We start from the raw sequence: 13,896 nt of genomic DNA on the forward strand, positions 1-13,896 counted from the left end.
AATGAGGTTTTCTCATATGTTTTTGAAGCTAGGGCCTTGAAACTTGGCACACTACGCAAGTTAAATTAAACCTCATCAAATTCCAAGGTCACAGTAAGGTTAAAGATCCTTTAAGGATATTTTCTAAAAAAGGTGACCGCCTGGTTAATGTTTGTCAAATTTCAAGGTCACAGCAGTGCCATCTGGCTTAAACTTTGAAAAATTGTCAATTTCTTCAACTAGTGTTATAGTGTTTGAAGTCATTCACACATGATGAAAGTCTGGTTGATAAAATCAAACGTCAAGGTCGCAGCGGGGTCGCATTGAAGTCAGACACATACAATTGTCATTTTCACGAACGCCTTTTAAGCAACACCTTTAAAACTTCACACATTCCAAAGTTTTGATGTTGTTTAGTTATAATCAAAGTGTGGTCAATTTCCATGATTGAGAGCATTCAGAGGGGTCAAGTTGAGGTCACACAAAAAGTGATAATCTTTATAAGACTCACGTTTGCTGCTATTGCTCACTTGACATTGGTGAAAGTGCTTATTTTATAATTGTTGATCTTGATGTTTTGACCAATTAATATTACCAGGATCAACCATACCAGATTTCAAAGTCCAGAAGTTGTCAAACCTCAAACTTGTTGGAAGTTTCAAAGATTTAAGCATCAACAAATTTCTATTTGATTTGACCTTAAATAACAGATTTGACCTTAAATCTTAAAACAGATCAACCAGACTTTGGTTTTATATAAATTGAAGTTCAATACAATTTCCTTTTTTTTTTTTACCCAAACCATAACGCCACTTTGACCTTGACATTTGACTAAGGTCGACCAGACTTGGTTCATGTTTGCTGGTGTTGTCCATTTGTAAATGTACTGATATCTGAAATATGACATGACTTATGTTTTGTCGTTCCATGCTACATGCAGTGTCCGAACAATCTCATTTTTACCCACACGAGACCCTGCTATGACCTTCACATTTCTCAAGGATCAACCTTGAATTCTCCATGTTGAACAATCATTAAGCAAAAGCGTTGTTTGAAGTTTGAAGGTTCTAGCTTCAAAAATCTGTGAAAAAAAATGTTTCATCCGTTTTCTGAACCACATGTGACCCAGCCGTGACCTTGAAATCTGACAAGGGTCAACAAGACTTTTACCATGCATGGGGGCGATTAAACCCCAAATGTGTGTGAAGTTTCAAGGTTTCAACTTAAAAAACGTCTGAGAAAAATATACATTTTCCTTTTTGGACAATGTGTTGCACGCAAGACAACACGACAAACGCTCGTGTTATCATTCTTTTACTTTAAGGTCGACTTGCGTGCCCGCTCTTTCGCTAATCTCAATTAAAATTCATCTTGGAAGTTCGGTTTTATTACGCTTTTAATTAAGAAGATTAAACTAAGACAACAAATAGTTAGTTTTACCCATTAAACTCGATAAGGGAGTGACATTTTATGTTGAACGCAAGATGGTGTCGCACGCAAGATCTGAAAAGATGTTGACGACATAATTTCAACACTTGATAGCGCATTCGTGGTTCGTGATTTCTTCACAAATTTTGAACACAGAATGTGTCACGTGGTTCCGTAGATGAAGTAGATCTTTGTACATGTAAATTTTGTTTTTAAAAGAAAATAACCGTTAATTACCGAACATTTTGTCGCACGCAAGATATGACGAAATTTTCAAATCGTTTTCAAAAATGCTGTTCAAAAGTTCTGCAGTCTTTGCTGGATTACTTGAAAGACAGCAGTTTGATACACCGTTATCGCTTGACGTGTCGACATCAATTCCAGAATTTTTGAAAAAGAAATTTAGTAAATATCTGCGATTGAAAAATGTATGCCGTGATGACGACACATCTTGCGTGCGACACCTTAAAATTCGGTTATCGAAAAAAAAAATTCTCTCGAGATTTAGATTTGACGTTTGGTCTCGTCTGTAAAGCGATGTTTCAGGCATTCAATCAAACTAAATACAATTCATTTGTGCTTCTTGTTATTTTTCTGTGGCATATTCAAAACACGAGGTATCACGATGTCCGTTTTCAGATGGCCGGTTTTGGCGTTATTTTTGACTTTAAACAAAGATAACTTCAAAACCGTTCAAGTCAGACACACGAAATTATGTCCACTATCTCTTCGCACATTCATCCACACACACACCAATTTTCAGCAGACACACGTTTTTAGAAACATTTTTATTGTAAAACAAAGTCGTCTTCTGTTCTGTGAGCACCTTTTGGCACTTAGTCATATACACACTCATACACACACACGCGCGCCCGCACACACCGCTTTTCAAAAGAGTCTGACATAAATATACTCCGAAACAAACTGACAAATTAGATAAAGCATGGAAGTTCTCACCAGTAATAAGTACCACCTTGTTCAGTAAATTCTCCATGATTTTCCTTCAGCACGAGTGATTGTACTTGTTATGACGTCATAAATAGCATTCGTCTGTGTCGTCATCTTATAAGGAATTTGGAAGAAGAAAAAAAAATCCAGTCTCGGTGACTTTGGCATTAGTGTTAGTCGAGACAGCTGGGCCCTCCTGTCGTTCACGAGTGACGAGTGTGTGTGTGTGTGTGTGTGCACTGCGTGTGTGTGTGCGTGTGTGTGTGTGCGTGTGTGTGTGTGTGTGTGAGTATGTGTGTGTGTGTGTACTTGCTGGTTGGGAAGTCCTCACGGCCAATGTTATTGTTACAGAGAAGCTGTGGATTATTATAGAAACGTACGCCACGCCGACTGCTTGCCTGTGACAAAAAAACTGGTGCAGTTTATCCCTGTCACTGCATGGTTAACATCCGATAGTTATTATCATTAGTATTGATTGAAAGACTTCATGTGTGTGCAGTTTTCGGTTGCGTTGACGCTATCCGCATACACAGGGAATTGTTTAACACTACCTACTATTGAGGTTTTTTAACAAATGGTAAAATCTGCATAAATACAAAGCACATTGTCAAACATAGTGAATGCACAGTATGGATGAAAGAGTCAGAGAGCGAGAGAGAAAGAGTCGAGCGAGAGAGAGAGAGAGAGAGAGAGAGAGAGAGAGAGAAAGAGAGAGAGAGAGAGAGAGAGAGAGAGAGAGAGAGAGAGAGAGAGAGAGAGAGAGAGAGAGAGAGAGAGAGAGAGAGAGAGAGAGAGAGACTTAAGCAGCAATCAATCCACACTCGCCCCCACAACACTAATTTCAACCTCTTTATGTTTCACATCTTTTGATCCCACAGAGTTCAACAAGTCAACAATAAATAACAAAGCAATAATGAAACCATGATAACAGAAATCAACCAGCACATATCACAAAACCGGTAATTAAAAGATGACACCACTATAATTCAGAAAACATCTTTATGTTCCACCCTTTTGAGAAAAATAACAACAACAACAACCATGAAATCATAAATCCTATTCCTTCAAGAAACATAAACAAACAGAAAAACACACATAAGAAACTAATGTGACTATAGGAGAATTAAAATAAAGGTGCAGGGCATTCTTTGGATTAGTAAAAAATGTCCCTCCTTTTATAACTGGTATAACTGTTTACTTTCATGCATAACAAAAAAGCAATTAACAAAACATAATTCAAATACTGCATACAAAATACTTTAGTGCATAAAGAGAAAACCACACACACTGTGACACACACACACACACTGTGACACACACATGCACACACACACACACACACTCACACACACACACACACACACACACACACATATACACCCACATGCAAGCATGCAAGTGCACACACACAGACGATTCCTACAGCTATATCAACAATTAAATTATTTTACTGCACACTCTTGGTGAAGTACAATGCTAATTTGATACATGAAATTTGGTAATCTAAGTTCCCATTGATAAATCACAACATATCAATACTTGTAGATCTCCAAAAATATCAATAAAGAATTAAAATCAAGTTTAGATAAGAAGAAAGAGTCCAGTATAATATAAAAGCTAGTACAACAATATTTGAACACATAATTACATCTTCTACATCTAACCCCACTAGCAACTTCTTGCTTGAAAAATTATAATACAAAGTCACAGAAGGAAATTTTTTTGTTTGTTTATTTATTTGTTGCTTAACATCCAGCCGACTACGCAGAGCCATATCAGGACGAGGAAGGGGGGGATGAAGGGGGCCACTTGTCAAGCGATTCCTGTTTACAAATGCACTAACCCATTACTTGTGTCCCAGCAGGCATTAGTAAAACTAAATTAATACCTACTGGAAGATTACCAGTTTCCAGTATGTTAAAATAGGCTTAACCTATCTACTGCTGGACTTACATCAGAACACTAACAGATTAAACTATACATGAATCGCGAGACAAGCGGCAAGAGAAGAGATTTTTGGAAAAAATACAGGTGAATGAGCAAGAAGGCAGAAAAAAGAAAAGAATTCATGAAGAAAAAGAGAGCATGACAGGAAAGAGGAACCAAAAATCTACCTAACAGCAAACTAGAAAGCTCCTGCGGTTCCAAAAACAGGAGGGGCCTTTAATTTCATAACCGCAGTGCCCCACTGCAGGACACAGAAGGAAAAGGATTATGTTTTACTGATGCATTTCAGGACTTATTGTCATTGAAACACACTTTCTTTCTTTATTTGGTGTTTAACGTCGTTTTCAACCACGGAGGTTATATCGCGACGGGGAAAGGGGGGGAGATGGGATAGAGCCACTTGTCAATTGTTTCTTGTTCACAAAAGCACTAATCAAAAATGTGCTCCAGGGGCTTGCAACGTAGTACAATGTATTACCTTACTGGGAGAATGCAAGTTTCCAGTACAAAGGACTTAACATTTCTTACATACTGCTTGACTAAAATCTTTACAAAAATTGACTATATTCTATACAAGAAACACTTAACCAGGGTAAAAAGAGAAACAGAATCCGTTTGTCGCCTCTTAGGACATGCTGGGGAGCATTGGGTAATTTCTTCCCCCTAACCCGCGGGGGGTGTTGAAACACACAGGCATTAGCTAGAGATGACAGGCACAGTAGAACCCCCCTTTTAAGACCCTCTTTTCTCAGACTTTCTGTTCATAGCCTTTGTAAATGTACCCCCATTTTAAAGGTGGTCGTCTACATGTTTTGCTTTTTTTTTTCAATAATCTTACGGTTAGATTTCGCTAAAAAGTTATGTCAGATGATGAATGAACCATGGGGAAAAAAAGTTATAGAAAAAAAAAATATGTAAAAAAAGATTTTATTTTTGGGTAGCATGACTCACGCTTCCAATATTTTGTTTTCTGTTTGCTGAGAACATGTGCTTTGCCTAAAAATACTGACCAATCAAATTCATGTCACTAATGCTTATAGCCACGCCCAAACAAGTGCAGCAACAGTTTGACACTGGAGCGCTGTCCACGCTTTTTTTTAAACGCTCGAAATGCACGGGATTTGAGAGGAGTTTTGCGCTTGGCATTTTCCAAATAAGGATATCCTACTATGAGCACTACGCTGGAATACTACAATGAATTTTCAAACGGCTACACTGGCTTCGTCTTTCCTAATCGAAAGGGGGTGTATTGTTGATATTTGTAGATAATAGACTCTGCATTTTAATGGTCAAATGGCGATTTCGGTATAAAAATGTAGACAAGGACCTTTTAAGACTCCCTCCTTTTTAAGACCTGATTTTCAAAGATTTTTGGAGGTCTTAAAAGGGGGGTTCCACTGTACTTTAAATTAATCCTGTAAAATACAGCAACTTTCTGGTTAACGGAACACCAACAATGACTTGTGTTTGTTATTAATCAGACAGCCATTTTTAAATCCAATTGCAACTTTTCCAATATGAGCAAATATACCACAGATGTCATCATGTGCCTCCACATGTAAATATAGACAACAACCCAAGTATGTACAGCTCCTTGCGTGAATTAAGGATTCTCTAATCAGCATATACCACAGTAACTTGTCAATACAATACATGTAATCATGGAAATCGTAGCCCTTGCCATTTAACAATTGTGACCATCCACCACAGAATGAGTCAGATGTCGCCTCGGGCGGTTCTGCGCTAGGCCTAATATACGTCCGGGGGGTATCAGGTATCAGTGTGAGTGTCACCTCAGTCACAGGCTTATAACTCAAAAAGTTTCGCTCTTTTCTAAAACGGTTTTCACCACTGGATAGAGCTTAAAAAACTCTTTCTAGAAAATGTAAAAATATAAAAATCATTCAGAGGTGACATGCGACTCATTCCGTGGTGGAGGGTCACAATTAAATATTTTCTGACAAAAAATATACTCTTTTTACACACAAGGCCTTCCTTTTGTTTAATTATCACAGATGTGATGACTCTGAATGATGTCTTTTTGCCAACAGAGTTTTATGAAAGCCAGTCGGTAAAATGTCAGAAACTTACAAATTGAAATGAAGAAAAAGAAAGTATCTAAAATTGAATCTTTTGAAACTTTGCAACCATACATGTACCAAAATTGAAAATTGTGGAGAACAAAGAAAGAGAATCAAAAGAAAACTTCTCATAAAATGTAAGACGAAAGACGTGCAACCCATTATAACAGGTGAACAATTTTGATAAACGCATGAAAGATTTCAGACAGGATTCAAAGTCTGCAACAAAAATTCCGGAAGTTTGGACAATTATTGCAAGAATCTGAAACTGTGCAAGAAAACATTTTATGACACAAGAAGTATTTGCACAATTGTTTATGTACACAGTCAGCTAAAACAAGAAGATATTTACATAGAATTCAATGAATTTATGACAAATACACACATCATTCTTCTTCACCTACATTCGGAGGAAACAGTAGGCTTTTATATGTATGGCCGTTCCACCCCCCCACTCCCCCTTCCATTTAGGCATTCATACTCTGGTTCTTGGGGACACAAATATATCATTGAAAGGCTATATGTAATGTGCAGGTTGTTGTGATCACTGCACACAAGTGAAAAAATCAAACTATTAACTAATTTAAAGCAAACCATGCAATCAAGTAAAGAAAGAAAGACAAAATGATACAAATGCTTAACTGATCCAACACTTTTCTGAGATCAAACATTCTTTTTTGGCAGTTTTGTTGCAACTGTATTGCAACTTCAAGTAATTCTTGCAGTCTCAAAACACACAACCATGTTCATGCAACACAACTAATTCAAATATTTCAACTCCCATGTTGAAAAGATTCTTTCAAACTCATTTCTCTATATCTTGTGCCACCACATCAATGTTTCTCTCAAGAAAAAGACAAACAAATACATGTACAACTCATGCTTCAACAACATAAAAGCAAAACCAGCAAATCCCTCTTTAAAGATCAAAAGTAAAATTACTAGTTGAGATGTATTCCTAACAACAACAAAAAACAACCAAAAAACATCATATGTGACCCTCCACCACGAAATGACTCGCATGTCACCTCGTGCGGTTCTGTGCTAGGCTTAATATAAGTCCGGAGAGTGTCTGGTAACAGTGTGAGGGTCACCTTAGTCACAGGCTTGTAACTCAAACAGTTTTCGCTCTTTTCTAAAACGGGTTTCACCACTGGATAGAGCATAAAAAACTCTTTAGGAAAATGTAAAAAATATGAAAATCATGCAACGGTGACATGCGACTCATTTCGTGGTGGAGGGTCACATATGAAAAAACACCAAAAAACACCAATTAGTCCAAACTAACCACGTAGGCTTGCCATCCAGCCAGTGGTCTGCAGTCTATACACAAATCAAGTGTGCCACAAACATTGATATAGCAGGTATGGGAATTGAAAAAAGTAAAAAAGGCTGAACATTTTGTAAGTAATAGTACAGCAAAGTCGACGGCGCGAAGCCCCAGGGGGGTTTGGGGGCATTTCGGGCGGAATTTTGTTCTCTCCAAAGAACCCAACTGGTGCAATTTGGTGTCATCTTAGCTCCAAGTTTGCCATTAAATCGAAAATTTTTAATTAAATTTTCATTTGATTAATATACTTACCCGAGTCACATAGGTAATTTGCATTGACGCAGTCGAGATGCTAGGTTAACTGAAAACGCTATCCCGTCTATAGTCTAAGGGAAGCAACCCAAGCTAAAAAAAAAGTAGCAAGCTTGCTACCCTGGGTTGCCTCCCGTAGCGTGTCACGCCACAGATCTCGTACCCAGTACGAGACACCCTCATTCGACTTCTAGAATCCAAAGAAACTACAAGCGGGGAAGGTGGGAGGGAATTACCTATGTGACTCGGGTAAGTATATTAATCAAATGAAAATTTAATTAAAAATTTTCGATTAAATTACATATTCTTACTCCGAGTCACATATTTAGCAGATAACTCCAACAAGGTGGTGGGTAAGAAGTAAAAATTTCAAACTCACTGTTAAGATCTGGAGAGGCATTGCCCCGCTGCCACCAGTGCGGGGAGGGTCCTTGAGCCATCACGGCATACCGCGGCGATGTCTCTCAAGTAGAACGAGATAAAGACGTCGTCTGAACGCCAGTATGCTGTGCGCAGGACGTCGTCGAGTCTTCGGGACCTCAAAACAGCCAATGACGATGCCCATGCCCGGGACTCGTGCATTCTAGCCGACTGGAGAGGGAAGGCAGGCTGAGCCCCCCCCCTTTTGTGCCAGACTCCACACATAAGCTTGTTTTATGAGAGCCGACACCCACCTGGCCAAGGTAGTCCTCGTGATATCTCTGTCCATGGACGTATTCAAGGAAATAAAGAGGAGCCTCTGGGAGCTCGACCTGATGGGTTGAGTCCGGGCTAAATATGCCTCCAGGGCCCTAACCGGGCAATTGACCATGTCTGGGTCATCTTGTGCCACAATATGAGACAGGGGCCTCACAAGGACACAGGGAGAAGGCTGATCCGGTGTCTGATTCTTGGCCAGAAAGGCCTCCCGGAAATGCAAAGACAAGGAGCCGTCACGCTCTCGGCCAATGTCCTGCGGACTGCCTGAAAGAGCGTGTATCTCGCTACCTCTGCGGGCCGAAGCCAGAAGTAGCAAAAACAGAGCCTTACGAGTAAGGTTCGCGAGGCTAGAGCCCTCTAGAGGCTCGAAGTCCGCCGAGCGCAAGAACTCGAGGACAAGGAAAAGATCCCACTTGGGCAGAGGAGAGCGCTTAACGTCCTGCAAAGACGCGCCCTTAATAACCCCAGCGACAACTCCACTAACATTGATGGTATGACCGATCTGTTTAAGAGTCGAGGCAATCGCCGACCTGCGAACCTTCAAAGAGGAGGAAGAAGCCCCCTGGGAAGACAAATCCGCTAAGTGGTTGGCTACGTGCATAGTACGAGGAGCCACCGGGTTCAGCCCATGAGCCTGACACCAGGTGACCCAGGCACGCCAATGCGACGAATACACTGAGGAGGTAGAGGCCCTATGCGAGCGCTGCACCAACTCCAAGGTGCGGTCGGAAGCCCCAGACCGCCTCAGAGCGGACCTCACAGTCTCCACGCGTGAAGATTGAGAGACTGCGGGTGCCCGTGAGGAACTCCGGTGCGAGGCTGAACGAGTTCGCCTGGTACCAGAGCCAGAGGAATTGGAGGGCCGTGTGCGAGTCTCAGAAGGTCCGGAAACCAGGGCTGAGACGGCCACAGAGGGGTGACCAGAAGCAGGGACGGCCTCTCCAATTCCGCCTTCCTGAGGACTTGGCTGAGCAGCTGGAAGGGTGGGAAGGCATAAGCCTCCAGCCCTGTCCAGGGGATGTCCAAGGCGTTGGTCCCCCACGCTTCCGGATCGGGGAAGGGGGAGACAAACACCGGAAGGCGCCTGGAGAATCTGGTGGCGAAGAGATCCACCACAGGCTTCGGGGCCACAGCCCAAAGGCGGAGAAGGGCACCATGCGTGATGGTCCATTCCGCCTGCAACACCCTGTCGGAGCGGCTGAGCGCGTCCGCCAGTGTGTTGAGGCTCCCTGGCAGGTAACGCGCTGAGAGAGAGATCTCCCGCTGGGAGCACCAGGAGAGGATCTCGCACGTTCTGCGGGAGAGAGTGGGGGACCGCGAACCTCCCTGCTTGTTCACGTAGGCAGCCACTGTCGTATTGTCCGTGAACAGACGCACACGCTTGGCTGCCAGGGAAGGGAGGAACGCGACCAGAGCAAGGAACACGGCCTCCAACTCTAGCGAGTTGATGTGCCATGTGCTCTGTTCCGCAGACCACAGTCCGGAGGCCGTGAGCCGGTCCGTGTGAGCCCCCCAACCCAGCAAGGACGCGTCCGTGAACAGGTCCATGTTGGGAGGGGGGGAAACAATGGGAACCCCCCTGCATACCCATCCCGAGTCCAGCCACGGGAGGGTTGCAGCCTGGAACCAATCCCCAAGGGGAACCAGAGTGTTCCAATCCACACAAGGAGAGTCCACCAACGGCTTCAGCGCGTGCTGAAGCGGGCGTTTGTGAGCTCTCCCTAGTGGAACCAGCAGGGCCATGGACTCCATCTGCCCCAGGATGGAGGCCAAAGTCCGAAGGGAAGCCCTCAGGAGAAGCGAAGTAGAGCGGATGAGAGCCTGGAGCTTGTCCACCCGCTTCTGCGAAGGCTGGACAGTCCAGGTGACCGTATTGAACGTCATCCCCAGGTAAGTGAATGACTGAGACGGCACGAGCTCTGACTTCGTCTGGTTGACCGAGAATCCCAGCAAGCTGGCCTCCCGGAGAACCAAGAGAGTGTGCTGCCTGCAGAGAGCCTCGCTCTGGCCCATGATGAGCCAGTCGTCGAGGTATGCTCGCAGCCGCACTCCCTGTGACCTCACCAGCGCGCAAAGCTGCCTCACCACCATGGTAAAGATCCATGGGGCAAGGGACAGCCCAAAAGGCAGTGCGCGGAACTGGTAGACTTGACTGGCCCACCGGAAACGGAGCCATTTCCGGTCGGCGGGATGCACCAGAATATGGAAGTACGCATCCGTCAAGTCGATCGAGGTCACCCAGTCTCCTGGGCGGAGAGCGTCCCGAACCGAGGCAGGAGTCTCCATCTTGAATCGAATCGTTCTCAAAAACTTGTTGAGAAACGAAAGATCCAAGACAGGACGGCAAGCTCCCGAAGCTTAGGGGACCGCGAAAAGCCGTCCATAAAACCCCGGGGAGCTGTGGTCCGAGACCGCTTCCACCGCGCCCTTCTCTATCAGTGAGGCAACCTCCGACTGGAGGACGGCCCTTGCCTCCTGTGAGAAGGGGGGCTTGAAGGCTGGAGGACACCTGGTAAGAGGGGCCTTGTCCCCCAGCCAAAGCAAGCGGAATCCCGACTTCACAACACCCACTAACCATCGGCTGCGTATGGCGGCCAGCCAATGTGGAAGTGCCCGAGCGAGGCCCCCCGCCATCACCAAGGTGGAGGGCGGGGGGGGCGTGAAGCCGGGAACGCTTCATTGGGGGTGGGGCTTTCCACTGGAAGAGCCCCTACCCCTCCTCGAAAAAGATCTCTTGCCCGACCCGCGGGAAGGGGCAATAGATCTTTTCCGGGAAGCAGGATGTGCCTGAGCAGAGGTCTTAGCCTGTTTGTGCTGAGCCTGCTGAGGAGCAGCCTGCTTGGGCTGCTTCAGGGACTGAAGCGCAAAGGAAGAGAACTGCTGTTCTCTGTTGGTGTCGATCTCCTGCTTCCTGGCATCAGCGGCCAGGTTGCCGAAGAGAGCACCATCCACCAAGGGCGACGATCTGAGAGTGTTTCTCGTCGACTCCTCAGAGAACTGGGAGTGGGTGAGAAACAAGTCCCTTCTGCACGAGACAAAATGTACGTACTGCAGAGAGGACAATCTCATTTGTTCCTCGTTCACCCTTGCCAGCGTGGAGAGGAGTGTGGATACGTCCTCCGAATCTTGCTCCTTACTCAAGGTAAAGGGAGCCAAAGATTCTGTAAGAGCACGTGAAAGAGCCCGCAGGATAGTCTCCGAAATGGAACTGAGTTCCAGGAGCTGCCTTCCCACCTCCTCAGAGGACAGGAGAGACTGCTCCGAAAGAGGGAGAACGGAATCCTTCTTCAAAGGCTTCGTCAAAAGAGGTAGCAATGCCGGCGTGACCGGAAGCGGCGCACGCGGCAGAGCAAAGGACGAAAGAAGGTTCCGTGAAGCCTTAGGCCAAGGCAACTTCCTTTGAGCCGCCAAGGGCACGAAGAAGTCTGCCTGTGTTGCAGCAGCCAGATAAGGCAAAGCATGTTCCGGAGCTGTGCCATACGGCACCAGAAGCGGAACTGCTGCTGGAGGCAACCCGCTGCCGGCAGGAGCGGGCTTGGCGAACAAACGAGAAAGCTGGAAAGCCACTGACGGTGATTCTTCAAACCGGAAGTAGCTGTCCTCCTCCTTCGCCCACCGGAAGTCTGCCATCGCCGACGGACCCGACGCCGAAGGCGTGGTCGAAGACGAAGCCCCTTCCGGGAAATAACGCGAAGTGACTTCCGCGGCCGCTTCAAGCGCTACCCTGAAGCTGGCCGGAGCCGCCGAAGGCAGCTGCTCCTCGTCCACAGACCCAAGGTCCGAAACGCCACATGAAGGGGAAGGCTCATAGCCCAAGGAACCCGACAAGTGACGCTGCGAGGACAGGCCGGAAGCCAAACGCCCCTCCTGTTGGTCATCGACGAAACTCACACCCTGGCTAAGAGGAGGGTGAGAAACGCCAGCAACCGAAGGCAGCTGAAGGGAGGAGCTAGCAGACACCACCGGAGTGTGTGGCTGCTGCTGATCCAACAGAGGCAGAAAGCCCGAATGCCCAGGAGAACGACCGAATTCGAAATCCGCCGGCATCCCAACGGACGCGGCGAGAACCGAACCGGAAGAACCGGGAGGAGCCGGAAGAGCAGACGCAACGGCATAGCTATGCCATGGCTGTGGAGTCTGCCAGCTACAACCCGGAAGCCCTAGGCCGGAACCGGAAGTGACAGAGGACTGTGCACGACCAGCTGGACCCACACTTCCCGCCCAGGCAGGAAGGGCAGCTGCCGGAAACGGCTGCTGAAACTGGGCCAAGCTCGAACCGGAAGGGACCATGGTCTGTCCGCATACCAGTGAACCGACACTTCCGGCCGGAACCGGAAGAGAAGCTGCCGTAAACGACTGCTTACGTAGTTCGTGGCTCGAACCGGATGGGACCATGGTCTGTCCGCTTTCCAGTGAACCACTACTTCCGGCCGGAGCCGGAAGGGAAGCTGCCGTGAACGACTGCTTACGTAATTCGTAGCTCAAACCGGCAGGGACCATGGTCTGTCCGCTGTCCAGTGAACCACTACTTCCAGGAACTGGAAGTGCAGCTGCCGCGGACGGCTGCTGCGAGCACATACCTTGTGACGACCGTATCCCAAAAGGGACCTGCTCAGGTGCACTCCCGCAAGCGGAAGCCACCGAGCGCCGGCCGAGAAGAGAAACGCCTCCCTGCTCACGGCCTCCAGCACCAACGCCGAAGCCAGCAGGCTGGACAGGTGATCCGGAAACCGCAGGAACACAGGAAGCCAACGACCGAGGGTCGCACACCCCCGGGAGGGAGGCAGAGCTGGAAACAGGGTCCGTCCGCGCCATCTCTGTACGCACGAGCGTCCGAATTTCTGGAAGCAAAGAGGACAAAATGCTAGCCACAAGAGTGCCAGCCTCCGGCACAGGTACCGGGGTCAAAATGGACGTGGTAGTAGTAATGCCCGCCGCCCGCGAGCCAGACGAAGTCTCCTCCGGCGCCGAAATGGGCACCGAAAAAAACGAAGTTAGTCTTCGGGTCGGAAACGTGAACCGTGGGGTTCCTAGCCGAAGAAGTAGAAGCCGAGGACTTAGGTTTGCCGGGGCCTTTGCCCTTACTCTCGGCCTTAGCCGCTCTCTTTTTCTCACTATCCGACATGCTGTCGCGCAAGAAAAACAGACTACTGAAAATACACAAGTCTCTAGGACGTAAAACTTCAGCAGAATAAACTAGCACAAAGTACAAGTTACAAGGAGGTAATAGTG

At 46.2% G+C, this 13,896-nt stretch overlaps 1 protein-coding gene across 1 annotated transcript in view; it reads left to right on the plus strand.

Moving 5' to 3' along the window:
• Nucleotides 1-13,896, plus strand: part of LOC138945480 (uncharacterized oxidoreductase TM_0325-like) — a gene marked incomplete in the record, with an annotated part of 35,076 nt that overhangs the window by 1,050 nt on the left and 20,130 nt on the right.

The sequence above is a fragment of the Littorina saxatilis genome, linkage group LG13, assembly GCF_037325665.1.
Source record: "Littorina saxatilis isolate snail1 linkage group LG13, US_GU_Lsax_2.0, whole genome shotgun sequence".
NCBI lineage: Eukaryota > Metazoa > Mollusca > Gastropoda > Littorinimorpha > Littorinidae > Littorina > Littorina saxatilis.